Here is an 18,958-nt window from a genome sequence, read left to right on the forward strand (position 1 = left end):
GCGGCGGCGGTGGCCGGAAGCCCCGCCTCCTCACGGCCCCGCCCCGCGTCGAGCTGTCCAATCCGCTCGCGCCGCCAGCCTCCCGCGCACGCTGGCCGCCGAGAGTCGGAGCAGCGCCCTCTGGCGTGCAACCCTGGGGCCCGCGCAGGTGCACTGCCGGGACCAATTGGGGGACGCAGGTTTGAATTCCATCGCCTCGTCTCCAGAGACTTAATGATTACAGTGTTTTGCGGTTTACAGAGCTCTTTCACTCACACGCACACACGCACACACATGCACCTGCCTTATCTGTGCTTATCCTCATTATACCGATGAGGAAACTGAGGTCTAAGGAGGGCCCTGAGCAATTCAGTTGAGTAGCCGACAGAATTCGAACTCAGATCCTCCCACTACTAGGCCCATAATTGGCTGGGAGTACAGCCGGGGCGGCTTTCAGTGGCTGGATTGGAGAGGAAGGGGCAGGAGATGACGTTGGAAGCGTTAGAATGTAATATAAACACCTTAACCTTCAGGTCTATTTCAACTCTTCAAATCTGACAAGCGGCTTCTCCAGAGTACAGCTATTTTAGGTAGACAACTAGAATGTGCTTCCCTGATTCCAGATGCCCAAGAAGGTGAGGCAACCTGCCCGAGGTCACAAGCAGGAAGTGGTAGGATTCGGATTTGACTCTGGTTTACCAAGCTCCAATTTTCTGCCCTTTTCATTATTACCCCCTCCTATCCCGCCTACTGCTACCTGTATGTAAATTTGACTCGAAGCCACACGGGATACTGAAAAAGAAACAATGCTTCGCTCTTTGTGCAGAACATTCATGTCCATTCTCTGGCCCTACTCTGCCCGCTCTGTAGTTCTGGCCCTGTCTGTGTTCCCATGGGCCTCAGGAAGAGAACCTGAGATTGTTTTTGTCCTTTGTGTTCAGTACTAAAATATAACCGTATAATTTTCCAGAGATTTTCTATATATACATATATATGTATATATGTGTGTGTGTGTATATATATATATATGTATACACACACGTATACACACATGTATATATGTGTGTATGTGTATATATATATATACACACACACACACACACACACACATAGCAATGGGACACATTTAAATTTTTTTAAATGTTTATTTTTGAGAGAGAGAGTGAGATAAAGCATGAGTGGGGGAGAGGCAGAGAGAGAGAGAGGGAGACACAGAATCCGAAGCAGGCTCCAGACTCTGAGCTGTTAGTACAGAGCCCGACGCGGGGCTCGGACTCACAAGCTATGAGATCATGACCTGAGCCGAAGTCAGACGCTTAACTGACCGACTCACCCAGGCACCCCATCAATGGGACACATTTAAATGAACACTGGGTATATTTAACTCATGCTTCTCATGGTGCAGCAGTGGGCATAAAAATTAAGGTTTACTCAACAGGAAGTGAAATATGAATCAGGAGTGTGGGAACTTGGGCTGCTAGAATCAGGTCCAGGCCCTGAGAAGAGGAAGGGGGTGGTGGTCCCAGCTCCTCTGTGCCAGTCAGGCAGCCCTCGGAGTTCTGAGTCTACTTCTAGACACCGACCCTGAAAGAGAATGTAGGAAATTAGAGCTTGTCTAACCCAAAGGGACCAGGATTAGGAAGGAAGCAGGAGGGGTGGGCGGACTTCAAATCATATCTGATAAGGAACAATGAAAGGAACCAGAGAGATTTCTCTGGAAAAGCGTCAGGGGTCCTGACCACTGGCTTAACTATCTGGAGGTTTTTCCTGAAGGTGATGGAGTAGGTTTATCCTGTGTCACTCCAGAGGGAAGGATTGAGAGAGAAAGGTGGAAATGGCAGCGAGACCACAGGACACAAGGGAAACCTTTCTGACGGTCTGGGTTGTCCACCCATGAAATGAACTGCCTTGATCAGTAGTGAGCTCCCCGTCACTAGTAGTGTGCAAGCAGAGGCCATGTGGTGACTTGATGAGAATATTGAAGATATTCAAGCATCTACTTGGAAGTAGAAGTCGATGGCTTTTAAAATTCCTTTGGATACTCCAGTTCTGAGTCTCCACAAACACAAACACATATGGAGGGTTGATGCATTTACCACTTAGCGGGGGGTCCACGATAAGTGCATTTGGTCTCCTGGCAGAACGAGAGCTGTAGTGATGTCACATATCTTACAGTCAAGGGAGCCTCCAACAGTCTCCTGTCTCTCTGACTCTGCCTCCTCCTCATTTTCTCCCAATTATGCCTCCAGAAGACACCAAGACCTTCTCTTAAGCTCAGGGGGTAGAGAACTGGCATGAGCCAAGAAGAGCTATCGTCAGCCTTGAGGATGGGGCCCGACTATGAATCATTTTTGTTCTACCCACTTTGCCCTTGGTCTACAGAGAGGCTTCCGGGCCTCAAGTGTGCTCCCCAGGGACGCCTCTGTTCTACCAGGCATTCTCTTCCTGCTTGGAGAGTGTCTGGTTCTCCAGGTGCCAGACTTTGAGGCTGAGAGACAGAAAACACACACACACACACACACACACACACACACACACACACACACACGGAGTTTCTAGATCAAATCCATGAGCAAGTGCGATTGGGTGGTTTTTTACAAAAGTAAATCAGAAGGTGTTGCTGCTATGCTACAACTCATAAGAGCCTAGGTGCATCTGTGTCCTATTCCCTGCGAATCTTTCTCAGCTTATCTTTCTGCCAGTTTATATACCCTGGGGGAGCCAGAATAATGGCCCCCAAGGGTGTCTGTGTCCTAACCTCCGGATATCCATATCGTATCGATACGCTATCTCATGCAGCAAAAGCTAGTTTGCAGACGTGATGAAGTTAGGAGTCGAGGTTATCCTGAGCCCATGGAGTCAGGAGGGTCCTTTTCAGGAGGCAGGAGGGCAAGAGGAAGAGAGGGTAAGGAGACAGAAGCAGGGGTCAAAGCTATGGGCTTTGAAGGTTGAGGCAGGGGCTGCCGGCCAAGGAATGAGTCAATCTCTAGAAGCTGGAAAAAGCAAGGAAACTGATTCTCCCCAAGAGTCTCCAGAAGGAACACAGGTCCGCCCACACCCTGCTTTTAGTCCTGTAAAGTCCATTTCGAACTCTGAACCCCAGAACTGTCAAGACTATAAATCTGTGGGGTTTCACTCCAGTCTTAAAATTGTGGTAAAATACGCTTAACCCTTACCATCCCGGCCATTTTTAAGTGCACAGTTTGGAGGGTGTTAAAAACATTCACACTGTTGTGCAGCCCTCACCACCATCCGTCTCCAGACCTGAAAGTCTGTATTCAATGGAGCACTAAGACCCCGTTCCCCGGCTCCATGCAGCCCCCGATAACCACCCTCTACCTTCTGTCTCCATGATTTTGACTACTCTAGGGACCTCATAGAAGTGGAATCATACAGTGTGTGTGTGTTTTGTGATTTGCTTATTTCACTGAGCCTCATGTCCTCGAGGCCAATCCATGTTGTAGCAGGTGTTAGAATGTCCTTCCTCTTTTAAGGGTACATGATATTCCATTCTCTGTATATACGAAATTTTCTCCGGGTCCAAGAGGACGGACACTTGGGTTTGCTTCCACCTTGTGGCTATCGTGAGTAATGCAGCTAAGAACCGGGGCGTACACATCCCTCTTTGAGACTTAGCTTTTAATTCTTTCGCATAGATACCTGGAAGTAAAACTGCTAGATCACATAGCAGTTCTCTTCTTAATTTTTTGAGGAACTGCCATATTGTTTTCCGTGGCAAAAGCACCAGTTTACATGCCGACTAACGAAGAGCAGGGGCTGGTTCCACTTTCTCTGCATCCTCGTCAATGCTTGCTATTTTCTGGGGTTTTTTTGGTGTTTTGTTTTGTTTTGCTTTGTTTGTTTTGTTTTGTTTTGATAGTAGCCATCCTAAGGGGTGTGATGTAGTCATTTGTGTTGCTTTTAAGACCCTGAGTTTGTAGTAATTCGGTAATGTAGCAATTTCCTCTTATAGCGGCAACAGGAAATGAATGCATTCCCTCACTCACTACACTGGTTTTCCTTCTGTTTTTCAAAGAGGCCAAGGCCTTTCTCGCCTCAGGGCCTTTGCACCTGCTCTTCCACTGCTGAAACGTTCTTCTCCTGGCTCCTAGTATGGTGGTTTCCTTGCTAGCCGTCAAGTCTCCAGCTCGGATGCTCCTTCGGAAGGACCTTCCCCAGGTCCCAGATTCTCCCGGTTACTTCTTTGTTTGGTGTGCTTGCTGCTGTCCCAAACTATCTTGCCTATTCTCATCTTTCCTCCTCTGTCACTGTCACTAGACTGTGAGGTCCCTGAAGGCAGAGACCTGCTCTATGGCCTGGTACCTGGAGTAGATCCTGGGACATAGTGGGTGCTCAGACACACTTGTTAGTCCCTCCTCTGCACAGCTGGTGTCCTTGGGTGGGGAAGAAATGGTTGTTTGAGGAGCTGAGAAACAAGGACCAGATGCCTCACTTTGCACAGCTGAGACAGCTCTGGGACCAGGGCTAACCACCCATCTTGGCGGGTTGGGGTGTCCTGGATTTGCCGCCCCCCATCCCAGGGCACGTCTGCAAAAGGCACAGAATGATTTGCAGGGCTCCCTAGGGCTGGGGGCGGGGCGGGAGGCTGGGGAGCTGCACCAGGGGCGCGGGACATCAGGTCCCTGGGGGGACCTCCCAAGGGGTCCAGCTTCTCAGCCCGAGCGCACTGAGTAGCGCAGCTCCTTGTTGCCCCGCACTTGCCTCTCTTGCCTCGTCAGTTGCTGGAGGATGGCGGAAGGGCAGAACGACGTGGGCGGCCAGTTCCCGACTTGAGCTTCGTTTCGCCGCCCTGGGGCCTCCGAGCCACGTCCTTACTGCCCTCTGGTGGACAGCTCCGTGCAGGGCTCCTCTATGATGGAGAAAAGGCCCGGTCCCAAAGCAGAATGCTGCCACCTGCTGGCTGTCCCGGGAAGCGGCCCTCATCCAGACAGTTTAATCCCGTAACAGTTGAGTAGTCCTGTTTAGGTCCCAAATCTTGGACGGCAACACCCCAAAGTAAGGTGACTGCAGCCTGCCGTGGCACTCATTTGCCACACCATCTCTCCCCAGTTCTCTTGTTCCACATTCACAGGTTGGGGGCACCCAGCAGCAAGCCTGGTGCCTGAACACGCATCTCCCCTCCGCCTCCCCTGCCCCCCCCCCCCCCCCCCCCCGCACCGACTGAGGACGGAAAGCCAGTTCCCTCCCACCCCCTTCTGCATGGCATCCAGGTTTCTACAGCCATCTTCAGGATCTCCCCCAGCACTGGGCTTCAGTGCGTCGTGGAATGTGAGGTGGGCAGGAGCCAAATTGTGGAAGCCCTCCCAGGCTGCGGGTGTGTGTGTGTGTGGGGGGGGGTGAGATGTTATCTCGTGACCGCTGCAGTTTACAGGGGTTAAGCTGGGGCAGTCATGACCCATTCATGCTTTAGAAAGGTTGGGGAAATGAGCACTGTTCACATTGCTGAGAGGATTGAAAATTGGTACAATTTCTGGGGAAGGAAATTTCACAACATTTTGCAAAATGACGAACGGGCATATCTTTGAAGCGGCAATTCCACCTCTAGTATTTTGAGCGACAGATGTAAAGTGGAAAATGTCTTATGCATTGTGGTGTTGGCTGCAATGACAAAATGGAGACATCCTGATGTACATTGCCATAGGAATTATTAATAAATTACGGTCTGGGGGCTCCTGGGTGGCTCAGTCGGTTGAGCTTCCAACGACTTTGGCTCAGGTCATGATCTCACGGTCTGTGAGTTGGAGCCCCGCATCGGGCTCTGTGCTGACAGCTCAGAACTCGGAGCCTGCTTCGGATTCTGTGTCTCCCTCTCTCTCTGCCCCTCCCCCACTTGCGCTCTGTTTCTCTCTCTCAAAAATAAATAAAAACAAAACACTTAATTTTTTTTAAATTTTATCAGTGATTTTTTTTAATTAAAAAAAAATTTTTTTTGGGGGGGGGCGCCTGGGTGTCTCAAGTCGGTTGAGTGTCGGACTTCAGCTCAGGTCATGATCTCACACTCTGTGGGTTCGAGCCCTGCGTCGGGCCCTGTGCTGACAGCTCCGCTTTGGATTCTATATCTCCCTCTCTCTCTGCCCCTCCCCTGTTCATGCTGTCTCTCTCTGTCTCAAAAATAAATAAACATTAAAAAAATAAATAAATTACGGTCTGGCCCTTCAAAGGAATACTCTATACAGTCCTAAAAACAAAATGTAACAAAAAACCGAGGAAGCTATATATCAATATGGAATGATATCTAAAATATTTTGCAGTGTGGGAGGAGCAAGGTTAATGATTGGAAATAGTGTGCTACCATAAAGATGCTGGGGGATAAAAATTCATTTTTTTCAATGCTAAATCATCACGGTGGTTTCAAACTCCCCAGGGTTGGCTGAGGCCCCCACTGAGACAGCATGGCACCCTAGTTTTCCTCCACAATCGTGCTTCCTTCCTTTCCCTAAGTGCTGATCCCCAGAGCACTCCGCCAATAAATATTAATCTTTATCTCAGAATGTGCTTTCTGGAGAGCCCAAACCTGTAACAGCACCACTTGAATGTTACTGGAGGTCACCAGTTTTCCAACGTGGCTCTCTTATTTGATACTCCTGCCAGCAGTAACTAAGAGTTCCAACTGCTTCCCGTCTTTGTCAACGTGGGTGTGCATTCATTTTAGTGTTAATTATCTCTCCACGATGACTAGGGGCAGCGAGCATCTTCTCAAGAGCTTGTTGGCCATTCTGTGGAATGCTTGAATACAAATAAAATATTTAAAATGGGAGGGGGGAGGGACTCCTGGGTGGCCTGAGTGGGTTGAGTGTCCAACTTGTGATCTTGACTCAGGTCATGATGTGGTGGTTCGTGAGTTTGAGCCCCACATCAGTCTCTGCGCTGACAGTGTGGAGCCTGCTTGGAATTCTCTCTCTCCCCCAAAGCAAGGAAACTTAAAACAATAAAAACGGGAAAAAAGGAGGTGACTTTGGTTACTGTGTGGCAGGGACAAGAGTAAAAATAGGGGGTCCCATCAGTAGGTAGCGCAGTGTCCTAGAGAAAGATGACAATGGTCAGACATATGGTAGCAGTGGGGACGGAGAGAGGAGGATGGGTTTGGAGTATAGTGTGGAGGCAGAGGCCATGAGATGGTTGACAGAGTGGGTTTGCAGAGTGAGAGAAAGGGAGAGATCAAGGGGGAGAATCCTTCAAGGCGCCCCTTGAAGATCTGGGGACAAGGAGAGGGAGAGCAACATTAGGGGAGTGGTAGAAATCATTCCGGAGGAGAGGAAGGATCGGGAGACCCTGAAAGGGCAGGGAAGGCGTTGGGGGCAAGGGGGCAGGATGGATGAAGAACGAGTCTGGACAAAGTTATAGTAATCGAAATGGTGTGGTACTGGCCTAAGGACAGGCATGGGGACAATGGAATAGAATAGAGAGCCCAGAAATAAACCCTCACATACGTGGCCAGTGGATTTTCAACAAGGGTGCCAAGACCCACGGGCAACTTTCCCTGATGGAAGGATAATCTTTTTGACAAACGGTGCCGGGAAAACTGGATATCCACACGCAGAAGAGTGACGTCAGATCCTCATCTTGTACAAAAAGAAAAAAAAAAAGATACACAAAAATGAACTCAAAATGGATCAAAACCCTAAAACTATAAAACTCTTAGGAGAAAACATGGCAGGGGGGGAATCTTTATGACTTTGAATTTGGCAATGATTTCTTGGATGTGACACCAAAGGCACAGGCAATAAAATAAAAAAGAGATACACTGAACTTCATCAAAATGAAAAACTTGTGCATCAAAGGACCCTACGAAGAGGATGGAACGGGAGAAAACTCTCTGAAGAAGATACACGTGTAAATCTTTGTGACTTTTGATTAGATATGGGTTTCTTAGTTTTGACACCAAAAGTACAAACAACCAAAGAAAAATATAGACAAGGCGAACATCACTGAAATTAAGAACATTTGTGTGTCAGAGGACATCATCCAGAAAGTGAAATGATACAATGGTAGAAATGTTTGTAAATCACAAATCTGGTAAGGGTCTAGGATCCAGAATATATAAAGAACTGTCATAATTCAACAACAAAAGGGCAACCCAACTGAAAAATTGGGCAAGGGATTTGACTGAACACTTCTCCAGAATAAACGCAGGCTCAACATTATTAATCATTTAGGAAATGCAAATCAAAACTGTAGTGAGATACCTCTTCATACTCAGTAGGATTTCTAAATTGAAAGGAGGCGGGAGGAGGAGAGGAAGGGAAGAAGGGAGGAAGGAAGGAAGGAAAAAATGACAGAGTTAGTGAGGGTGTGAAGAAGCTAGAACCCTCATACACTGCCGTGGAGAATGTAAAATGGTGACATTACTATAAAACAATGGCAGTTTTTCAAGAAGTTATTCATAGAGTTATCAGATGGTTCAGCAATTCGACTCCTATGAATATACCCAAGGGAAGAGAAGGCAGCTATTCAAACAAAAATGTATGCAGGAATGTGCATAGCAATATTATTCATAATTAGCCCCCAAGGGGAAACAACCCAAATATCCATCAACTGATGAATGGACAGATAAAATGTGGCATGTACATACAGAGAAATATTTGGCTGTAAAAAAGAATGATGCGCTGGGCCACTTGGGTGACTCAGTTGGTTAAGTGACCGACTTCCGGCATCGGGCTCTGTGCTGACAGCTCAGAGCCTGCTTCAGATTCTATGTCTCACTCTCTCTCTGCCCCTCCACTGCTCGCGCTCTGTCTCTCTCTCTCTCGAAAACAGGTAGACATTAAAAAAAAAAAGAACGATGGACTGACACATGCTACAACACAGACGAACCTCGAAAACATGTGCACTGAAAGAAACCAGTCCAACAGGAGCACAGATCACATGGTTCTATTTGTATGAAACGCCCAGTGTAAGCAAATCCGTAGAGATAGAAAATACATTAGTGGCCACCAAGTAGTGGGGGGAAAGGGGAATGGGGAAGGAGTGCTGATGGGTATGGTGTCTTTTTGGGGGGTGGTAAAAACGTTCTAGGGGCGCCTGCATGGCTCTGTTGCCTGAGGTCCGACTTTGGCTCAGGTTATGATCTCATGGTTCATGAATTCGAGCCCCACATCGGGCTCTTTGCTGACAGCTCAAAACCTGGAACCTGCTTCAGATTCTGTGTCTCCCTCTCTCTCTCTGGCCCTCCCACACTCGCGCTCTGTCTCTCAAAAAAATGAATAAATATTAAAAAAAAATAGAAAGAAAGAAAGGCCAGATGACAGCAGCTGTCTGGTAGAGGAGTCCCGGGTAGAGAGGACCAGGGAGACTCCTTTCTTTTTTTCATTTTTTCTTAATGTTCATTTATTTTTTGAGGGAGAGAGACAGAGCGTGAGCAGGGAAGGGGCAGAAAGAGGGAGACACAGAATCCGAAGCAGGCTCCAGGCTCCGAGCTGTCAGCACGGAGCCCAATGTGGGGTCAAACCCATGAAGGGTGAGATCATGACCTGAGCCCAAGTCGGACACCTAACCTACTCAGCCACCCAGGCGCCCTGACCAGAGAGACTCCTGATTCAGTGCATAAAGGTCAGCCTACTCCACGGAGAATGATGGAGAAGGGTGGAGGGTGTGTCTGGAGGACGGAAAAGATCCCACCTACTCTGTTATAGCCACCACTGTTTTTACCCTAAATTACACCACGGCTAACAGTCAGACGTCCTTCATAGGAGTTTATTCCTAGAGTTTGTGATGGGGCAGTGGGGGGGGGGGGTGGAGTGCATCAGCTTTTGAATCAGAATACCTGAATTCAAGGGGATAATGAGATTCACCTCCCAAATCTGTGAAGAGGAACAAACAAGTTAATATTTGTGGAAGTTGTATAAAGTAGTATACAAAAATAATTGACCTTAATTACTTCCTACCTCTGTGTGTCCCTCCTCAGGACCACGAGCCATCCCAGACTCTGCATTCCCTGGGCTTCTCTCTGCCTCTTCCTGGCATCCCCGCCCCAGCAATTCCCACTGCGTTGTCTTCATTTGGGCCACCGTTATCTCTAGGGGCTTCCCAAGTGGCCTCCCTGCCTTTGGCTGTTTCCTGGAAGGGAACAGGAAGGACACAGGCATTGGAGCCAAGTCCATGATGGCTTGAATCCACAGCTGGGGATTTGACTTAATCCTTTTAGCTTTAATGTTCTCAGCTGTAGAATGTGCACAGTAAGGCTTCCCTCAAAACATTACAAGCAATGTATGTAAGACACCTGGCAAGACAAGTGAGCGATAAATTATAGCTATTATTACTGACCCCACCCCACGCACCCCACCGGTGCCAGATCAATCTCTCCAAAAAACAGGTTGGGCTCAGAATCCAGCTGTGGCCGCTCATCGGCAGGAAAGGGAAGTACAAACTCCTCGCTTGGGAAGTGTGGACCTAAAGGAGAAATCGAGAGACTGCTTATCACACCGGCCAAGGCATCAAGACTGGCTGGAGGCATCCGGGATGTGAGTAAGCCGGGGAAATGACAGAGGTCAACCTGATCGCGTAGGGAGAGATTCAGACCTTGTAAGGAGAGAAGAGGAAGCAGAACGATGACGTGGTGTGTGCATTTTTCTGGCAACTAGAGTGAGGAAAGCCGAGCACACAGAGCGAACCGGGGAAAAAAAAGGAAAGATGGACCCAGGGCCCGCCACCGCGGGTTGCCCTGGCAACAGACTCCGCCCCCACCGCGCGCCACCAGAGTCCTAGGGGATCAACACTGGGGCGCCTTCCCCTTTTCTCCCGCTTCCCTACGGATTTGCGGGGGAGGGGGGTGCGGGGGAAGAACTGGGGGAAGGGTTTGTGCTGCAGACCCGCCTCCAGGCTACGCAGCTGGCCTAAAATCCTGGAATTGCACGTCGGTGACGTCGGCCTCTTCTGTCTTTCGGCTTTGCTACCAGGAAGGAATCACATTCCTGTGAAAGGCAAAGCGGGGGAGCGGGGGAGCGGGGAGGGGCGGGGGAGGGGCTGAGTGGACCCCCCCCCCCCCCTCCCCGGGGCACTGGCCCGGGATCCTGCAATCTCACGGGCCTGGGCTGCCACCTCCCTGGGGAGTGGGAATAGGGGCAAGGGTCCATGGCAGTAACAAAGAGAAGACTTCTATGAAGTCAGCAGCTACAAATGTGAGTACATAGAGGCACATAGAAAATACTCCTCCGGTCTTAAGCTTTTCGCCCAAATCACAAATTCTTCTTCCCGAAGCACCCCGTAATGTCTCTTAAGTGAAATCTATCCCCCCTTCCCTGGACTTGGGGAGCATTCGGCTGCCCACTTGGGACTTGGACGAGTGACTGGTCTTCACTGGGCTCAGTTTCCTCATCTGAAAGATACCTACTCCCCAAGGGTTTTTTCCCCACTGCTCTTGTTTCTTTCCAAGTGGCGGGAGCTTTTTAGCATGGCCCTCCTGACTTTCCTCTGTCTGTTCACTTCATTCTGGTTCAGGGAAGTTGGAATAACTTATTTGCCTGGAAAGTTTGTGAGGTTTCTCCCCCGCCCCCTTTGCCTTTGCTTGAGAACCTGTTTCTTCCCTTGGAGCGTGTTCTCCGCTCCCCCATGAGCAGGGTCGCCCCTACAGGCCTGCCCCTTCCAGCAAAGCAACGGCTGGGCAGTAAGGTTTCCAAGTCTGGCCTTTTCTGTCCACAGTCCCTTGTCGGCTCTCATGCCAAGCTGCGGTCCTCAATCTAGCCTATATTGGTAACAAAGGAATCATTTTGATTGTCTATGTGTTGGCTCAGCTGTCCCGTGCCCTAGTTCAGAACTCAGGGGAGAAAGAGGGTTCTGTTTATTGGCCTTGTGGTAGATTGTGTTATTGTTCCAAATATTCAGTTCTTCCCTGTGAGAAGATGATTCCCTCCACCGCCAACAAAGCCTGCCTTGATTATTTATTTATTTATCTATCTAATTTTGTTAATATTTATTTTTTTTTGAGAGAGAGAGAGAGAGCACAAGCAGAGGAGAGGCAGAGAGAGGGAGACACAGAATCCGAGCTGTCAGCACAGAGCCCGAGGTAGGGCCCGAACTCATGAACCGTGAGATCATGCCCTGAGCTAAAGTCAGAGGCTTAAACGACTGAGCCACCCAGGCGCCCCTTGGTCATTTATTTAATATGGCTAACAAACCATGTGAGTAGGAATCACATGGGCCACTTCCCAGAAGAAGTCCTAAGAGCCGGTGCTCTTGCACCGTTGTTCTCTGTCCTCCTTCTCTGTCTTGAGCCTTGTTTGTTGTCCCAGATACGAGCTGCTCTGCCAGCCTGGGACATGTGAGCACAGCTGGGACTGATGCTAGAATACATGTAAAGTGAGCAAGAAATCAACCTTTACCTTCTTCTGTAGGCTGCTGAGATTGAGGGGCGGCCGTGGTAACATAGTAGTGAATACTGACCTACACAAAAATCGGTGCCTGAAGTAAGTACAAAAATCTAAAAATAAGAGGCATTGGCATGGTCCGGATGGAGGACCGCGAGGGCGCTGTCATTCACGATTGGGAAAGTGGCAGTCCTGTTGTGCGATGGCAAAACCTTCGTTAAAATTCTCATCTGAGACAACTTGGTAGGGAGATAATCCGGCTAGTAAGGTTTGGGCTTTCGATACAGAAATGGGAAAACAAGAGTTTTGGTAGCATGGGGTGCTGGTGGTTGGTTGCCCTTGAAAAAAAAAATCATGAAGCCAACTAAATATTTTTGCAAGCCATGGTGCCAAAAGAACCATTAATCTGAACTAAAAGAAACAGCGACTAGTTCAACACTTGAAATAACTTTTGGGTCTCCCAACGTTTTACAGGCAGGGAGCTAGATGAGGAAGCAGCTCAGCCTTCATGGGGAACACATGGTCCATGGTCTGTTTCAGATACGGCCATTGGGTGTAATGGTGTAGAGTGGACCCACACGCCACCGGGAATCGCTGGGGCGAGCTAAGTAATTTCCCCCAATCCCGGGTAGGCAGCCTTTCATCTTTCCCTTACCCGAGACCGTTGGATGTGGTTAACCTTTTCCGGTTCTCCTATTGTGTGTGGGTAAATATCGGGGAGGGGGCGGGTGTCTGGAAGTCGAAGCATTTCCCCTACTCCCTGGTAGAGACCTTTTGCAAGGTATCCCCGGGGGAGGGCGGGGTTTAGAAGTACTTATTAAAATACGTGATCATTAAATTAAACGTCACCTTCTTTAGCATTACATCAGCAACGTTAGCAACTTGAGGGCAACTATCCTTCCATTCTTATGGCCCAGTGCTGGCAAGAGTTCCGTGTTTCTCAATGATTGACAGGTCTTCAAGCAACACATATCTACCTCCACGGTCACTTTCTGAGATGTTGCCAATTGCTCTCTGGGTCAATGTGTTTCATGACTTCCAGAGAAACAAAAATCCTTCAGTACTGACTGGCCCCCAACCGCAACTTCTTCTGCACATTTGGACCCAACTTCCTCTGCCCCCTTCCCAGCTGCAGCCAAATTTCTCAACACACCCGTATAAACACAGATGCCCTCACCTCAATCCCTTCACAGCACCCCAGACCAAAATGTTCTCTTCTTGCGGGAGGTCAGCTCAGTGGTAAACCTCAACTCTGCTGACAGCATAAGCTTAGGTCAATCTCTTTTTTGCTAAAGATTTGACAATTATTTTTCCTGGCTAGAACCCATCTTTATTTCACAGGAAGTATGGAGTCTCACTCTGACTCACAAGTAGACGTACAAAAATAAGAAAAGGCTGTCCTCTCTATACAGAAAGGCTGGGAGAAAATGCACAACCCCAACAGAGGGCAGAGCTTGGCCAACAGAGGGCAGAGTCTGTTCTTTGGAACCCTATCAAATTGGTCTCTTCCCTTTCAAAGGATGGCCACCCGGGTATTTACGGACGACAATGACGACTCCCCTAAGTCTCCTCTTTTTCAGGTTAAATATCCCCATGGGTTTCATGTATCTTTTTTTTTTTAAGTTTATTTATTTTGAGAGAGGGAGGGAGAGAGAGAGAGAATCCCAAGCAGGCTGGGCGCTGACAGACAATGTGGGGCTCGATCTCACAATCGTGAGATCATGACATGAGCTGAAGTGAAGGGTCAGACGCTTAACTGACTGAGCCACCCAGGCGCCCCTGATGTATCTTTAAAAGAGAGAAAGAGGTAAGCGTTTGATCAGATGGAAAGTGCCACACGCGTACATGCACACACACACACACACACACACACACACACAAGTTATTGCATTGTGTGGATTCAAAATTCAATCTCCATCCTGGACACTCTGCTCTGAACACATCCACGTCCATTTTACACAGAAGACAACCCCAAATATAGGCGAGGCTTCACACACTGAATTATTCATCACAGCATTGTTTGTAATGGCAGAAAGAATCACAAAATTGTCTCCAGTGTTAGTAAAATGGGTGTGTGTTTACAGCCCAGGATGATATAACTGCACACAGTATTATGCTGCAGTTTAAATTTGTGTTTGGGGTGCCTGGGTGGCTCAGTCGTTGGGCATCTGACTCTTGATTTTGGCTCAGGTCGTGATCTCGTGGTCGGAGGATCGAGCCCCGCATTGGGCTCTGTACTGAGTCGGAGGATCGAGCCCCGCATTGGGCTCTGTACTGAGTGTGGAGCCTGCTTGGGATTCTCTTCCTTTCTCTGCCTCTGCCTTGTGCTCTCTCTCTCTCTCTCTCTCTCTTTGAGTTAGAACTCATTCATTCCGTTAACTATGTTCACTGAATAATTTTCAGTGTGAGAAAGTGTTCGTGTCACAATGATAGATGAAATTAGCAAGACGTGAAACTTTATATAGAGCACTAGTTCATATACAAACACACACACGTACATACACACGTCTAAAAGAAGCAGTGACATTGCAAACGGTTTTTACATGTGGTTTAAACTTGGGAAACACATCCTTTCAATCGGGAGGCCTCTAAGCTAGACATTACTGCAGGGGCGGCCAGAGTGGACCGTGGCTAAAGCCCAACCAGCCTCGGAGCTTCGGCCATCACAGCTGTGGGAGGTGCCTCGTTGTATCATCGCATCCCCTTGTCTAGCATCAGCTGGAGTCCTGAGTTGTCTCACAAGGGCTGCCATTTAGCCATGATTTCTGAATAGTCTATTGGGTTGATGGGCTTAGGTTTGGGTGTTTGCAAGCCTCCTTGTTAAAAGTTACCTTAGCTCTTCTGTTCCACTGTTTTAACTGCTGAGATACCGTGTGGATCCAGATTCCACTGTTCCGCACCGCTGCTCACCTGGCAGAGTGCTGTCCTCTCTCTCTTTTTTTAATACGTATTTATTTTTGAGAGAGAGAGAGAGAGAGAGACAGCATGAGCAGAGGAGGAGCAGAGAGAGAGGGAGACACAGAATCTAAAGCAGGTTCCAGGCTCTGAGCTGTCAGTACAGAGCCCTACGTGGGGCTCAAACTCATGAACCGCGAGATCATGACCTGAGCTGAAGGCAGACGCTTGACCGACTGAGCCACCCAGGCGCCCCGCCCCTTTTAATGTTTATTATTGAGAGAGAGACAGAGACCGAGTGCACAGTACTGTTCTTTTCAGGCTGGTCAGTGGATCACTCAAAAGTCCACTCCAAAATGGCCAGCTGTCAGCACTGGCCTTGGTGCTGGCCTTGGCCCTGGCTGTGAAGGTGACTAGAACAAGGTTCTGCCCCTCCAAGGAGCTCACAGTCAGAAGCCCGTGTGGTGCATTCTGACAATGTGTGGTCTTCTTGGGCTACAACCTGCCTCATGTCTGTCTGCCTCTTCCAGGCCAGGGCTGGTGTATCCCTCCACCTCCCGAACCATTCCCGGCTTCTCCGTATTTGGACTGGCTCTCTGTCCTGAGAGACAGGAAACGTTTTCCCCTTCCTTCCCATTCTCTGCAGTTCTACCTGGGAAAGATGGCAAACGCTTCCCAGAAGAGATGGCCTGTAAACAGCGTCTCCTCAAGGTCGCCTCAGGAGGAAAGGCAACCCAGGCAGAGGGAATGCTTGGCCAAAGTCATGGCAGCTGGCACATTTGGGGAATGGAAGCCGTTCAGGGTGGCCCTCACGGTATTCCCATCATTACTCTTGCTCTCCTCTTTATTTCGGGGTCTGCATGTCTCCCAACCTCTTGTCTTCTCCATTCTTTGCCAGCCCTGCCCTGTGAATTTGGTAACCAACTGCAGCTTCCCTGGCTTGACCTTTGGTGTCCTGTAAGGACCTGGCTCCTACTTTCTCTTTGGCTCATCCTCATCCTGGACGCTTTGGATAACCTCCCTGACAAACTATCTTTGCCCCTTGGGACCACAAGCCCAGTCCCCTAACAGAGACAACCAGACGGATGGTAACCGGGACATCTAGGGATGGGCTGTAGAGTTCTGTCCTCCTGTCCAAGGCTGTCGCTGGTGTCTTAAATAAAGATGGAGAGGCCCTTGGGGCGCCTAGGTGGCTCAGTAGGTTGAATGTCCGACTTCGCCTCAGGTCATGATCTCACGGTTTGTGGGTTCAAGCCCCGCGTCGGGCTCTGTGCTGACAGCTCAGAGACTGGAGCCTGCTTCAGATTCTGTCTCTGGCTCTCTCTGCCCCGCTCCCACTCGTGCTCTGTCTCTAAAATAAATAAACATTAAAAAATTTTTTTAAATGAATAAACATTAAGAAAAAAAAAGATGGAGAAACCCTGATTTTCAAGTGCGTGTGCCCAAATCTGGGAGTAAGGGTAGAGACAATGTGGCAGGAGGCATTCAGCATCCTGATAGGCTGGAACAAAGGACCAAATCTAAGGAGATGAAATATCCGGACCTCGATCTATAGATATATAGATAAATGTAGATATATATAGGTATCTATAGGTAGATAGATAGATAGATAGATATTGGCTTACAGAAGGGTTGCAAAAAAAAAAAAATACAGAAAATTCCCATATACCCTTCACCCAGCTTCCCTTTATGGTAACATCTGACATAATCACATCCCAAAGAGCAAAACTAAGAAATTAACACTGGTACATGGGGCACCTAGGTGGTTCCTTGGTTAAGCATCCGACTTTGGCTCAGGTCATGAGCTCATAGTTTGTAGGTTCGAGCCCCGCATTGGGCTCTGTGCAGACAGCTCAGAGCCTGGAGCCTGCTTCGGATTCTGTGTCTCCCCTGCTCTCTGCCCCTCCCCTGCTCACACTCTGCTCTGTCTCTCTCTGTCTCAAAAATAAAATAAACATTAAAAAATTTAAAAAGAAATTAACACAGGTACAATACTATTAACTGGGTGACAGACCTTATTTAAATTTAATCTGTTCCTCTACTCTTGCCTTTTCTTTTCTTTTCTTTTCAAGATTTATTTATTTAGAGAGAGGGAGAGAACGTGAGCGGGGAAGGGCCAGAGAAGGAGAGAGAGAGAATCCCCAGCAGGCTCCCTGCTGTCAGCGCAGAGCCCGACTTGGGGCTTGAACCCATGAACTGTGAGATCATGACCTGAGCCAAAATCAAGGGCCAGACGCTTAACCGACTGAGCCACCCAGGTGCCCAAGGAGTGGCTTTTGTTCTGATGAGGTGACTGTAGATGGGCTCCTGGATGGGGGCTGGTCACCAGAAAAAGACCAAGCCATGATTAGAAGCGTGGAATTTTCAGCCCCACCTTCCATTCATTCTCCAGAATAAGAAGAGGGACTGAAAATGGAGTTAACAATTGTGACTACGTGATGGCCTTTAATAAACTGGTAAATGTCAGCAGGTGTCTCCCTGAGTTATGTGAGCAGCTCCGGCAAATTAATTGAATCCAGAGCAGGAGTCGGTCATGGGAACCTCCAATTTGGAGCCAAGTTGGACAGAATTTGTGGGTAACCTGGGGACCTACTACTTGGTGACTGGCGTCTGAAGTGAGGACAAGTCTCGTGGGATCCAACGCTAATTCCAGATAGAATTGAGTTAAATTGTAGGACACCCAGCTGGTGTCACACAGAATTTCTTGGTGGGGATAAACCTCACACATTTGATGACCAGAAGGGTCAAAAGTGGAGCGTTCTGGGGCACCTGGCTGGGTCAGTCGGTAAAGCATGTGACTCTTGAACTTGGGGTCATGAGTTGAAGCTCCCCATTGGGCGTGGAACTTAAGAAAAAAAGTGAAGTGTTCTGTGTGAAAGTATAGGAGACTCACAGGAGGAAAAGCTACTTTTTTTTTTTTCCCTGATAAAATCTTATTTCTGGCGATATTCACCTTGATCTTTTGGTTACAAAGGTGTCTTCTGGGATTCTGCACTGCAGAGTTACTACTTTTCCCTCTATTCTTTCTCTTCATGTTTATTTCTTTATTTTGAGAGAGGGAGGGAGAATAAGTGGGAGGAGGGGCAGAGAGAGAGGGAGAGAGAGAATTGCACGGTCAGTGCAGAGCCCCATTCGGGGCTCGATCTCACATCTCGCGAGATCACGACCTGAGCTGAAATCGAGAGCCGGTCGCTCAACTCACCAAGCCACCCAGGCACCCCTCCCTTTATTCTTAACAAAATCTTGAAGGATATACTTTGGGACTATGCAAATATCCTGTTTCTCCTCAGGATAACTTTCTCAGGTGGCAATATTTATTGAAGCTCCCTGCATGATTCCGGGGAGTGGCCACCACTGAGAATCACTGAATTTTGTGGGTTTGGGGGGGAGCTGACAAGGTGGGTGGGAAAGGGGCTTGGGGAGAGGTGACATGAGGCATGGCTGAAGTCCTGGAGAAGATGCAAAGACTAGTTCTAAAAAAAAATTTTTTTTAATGTTTATTTTTGAGAGAGACAGAGCTTGAGGGGGGGAGGGTCAGAGAGAGAGGGAGACACAGAATTCGAAGCAGTTTCCAGACTCTGAGCTGTCAGCACAGAGCCGGACATGGGGCTTGAACTCATGAGCCACGAAATCATGACCTGAACTGAAGTTGGATGCTTAGCCACTGAGTCACCCAGACGTCCCAGAATTCAATTCCTATCAGTACTAGGGAGGTGTCCTTTATCACTGGGGGGTGGGCATGTGATTTCCCCAGAAAAGAG

At 48.5% G+C, this 18,958-nt stretch overlaps 1 protein-coding gene and 1 long non-coding RNA gene across 4 annotated transcripts in view; one reads left to right on the forward strand and one right to left on the reverse strand.

Moving 5' to 3' along the window:
* Positions 1-9,632: 9,632 nt before the first annotated feature.
* LOC122234673 lies at positions 9,633-10,764 on the reverse strand. 2 transcript variants are annotated; one of them, XR_006212563.1, is made up of 4 exons: positions 10,519-10,764; positions 10,264-10,389; positions 9,885-10,056; positions 9,633-9,800 (listed from the first exon to the last, which is right to left on the reverse strand). It is a non-coding gene; the product is annotated as an uncharacterized LOC122234673 (long non-coding RNA). The 2 variants fall into 2 exon arrangements; XR_006212562.1 differs by lacking the exon at positions 10,264-10,389 and having other exon boundaries at positions 10,519-10,756.
* A 285-nt stretch (positions 10,765-11,049) lies between these two features.
* The window catches only part of CCL24 (C-C motif chemokine ligand 24), a 41,617-nt gene continuing 33,708 nt past the window's right edge, over positions 11,050-18,958 (forward strand). The window contains exon 1 of one of the 2 annotated variants that reach the window (XM_042971493.1): positions 11,050-11,117. The gene's annotated coding sequence lies outside the window, so the exon portion shown is untranslated. The remainder of the gene's footprint in view (positions 11,118-18,958) is intronic. The other variant, XM_015538673.2, reaches the window with a different exon arrangement.

This window comes from Panthera tigris, chromosome E3 (genome assembly GCF_018350195.1).
Source record: "Panthera tigris isolate Pti1 chromosome E3, P.tigris_Pti1_mat1.1, whole genome shotgun sequence".
NCBI classification, from domain to species: Eukaryota; Metazoa; Chordata; class Mammalia; order Carnivora; family Felidae; genus Panthera; species Panthera tigris.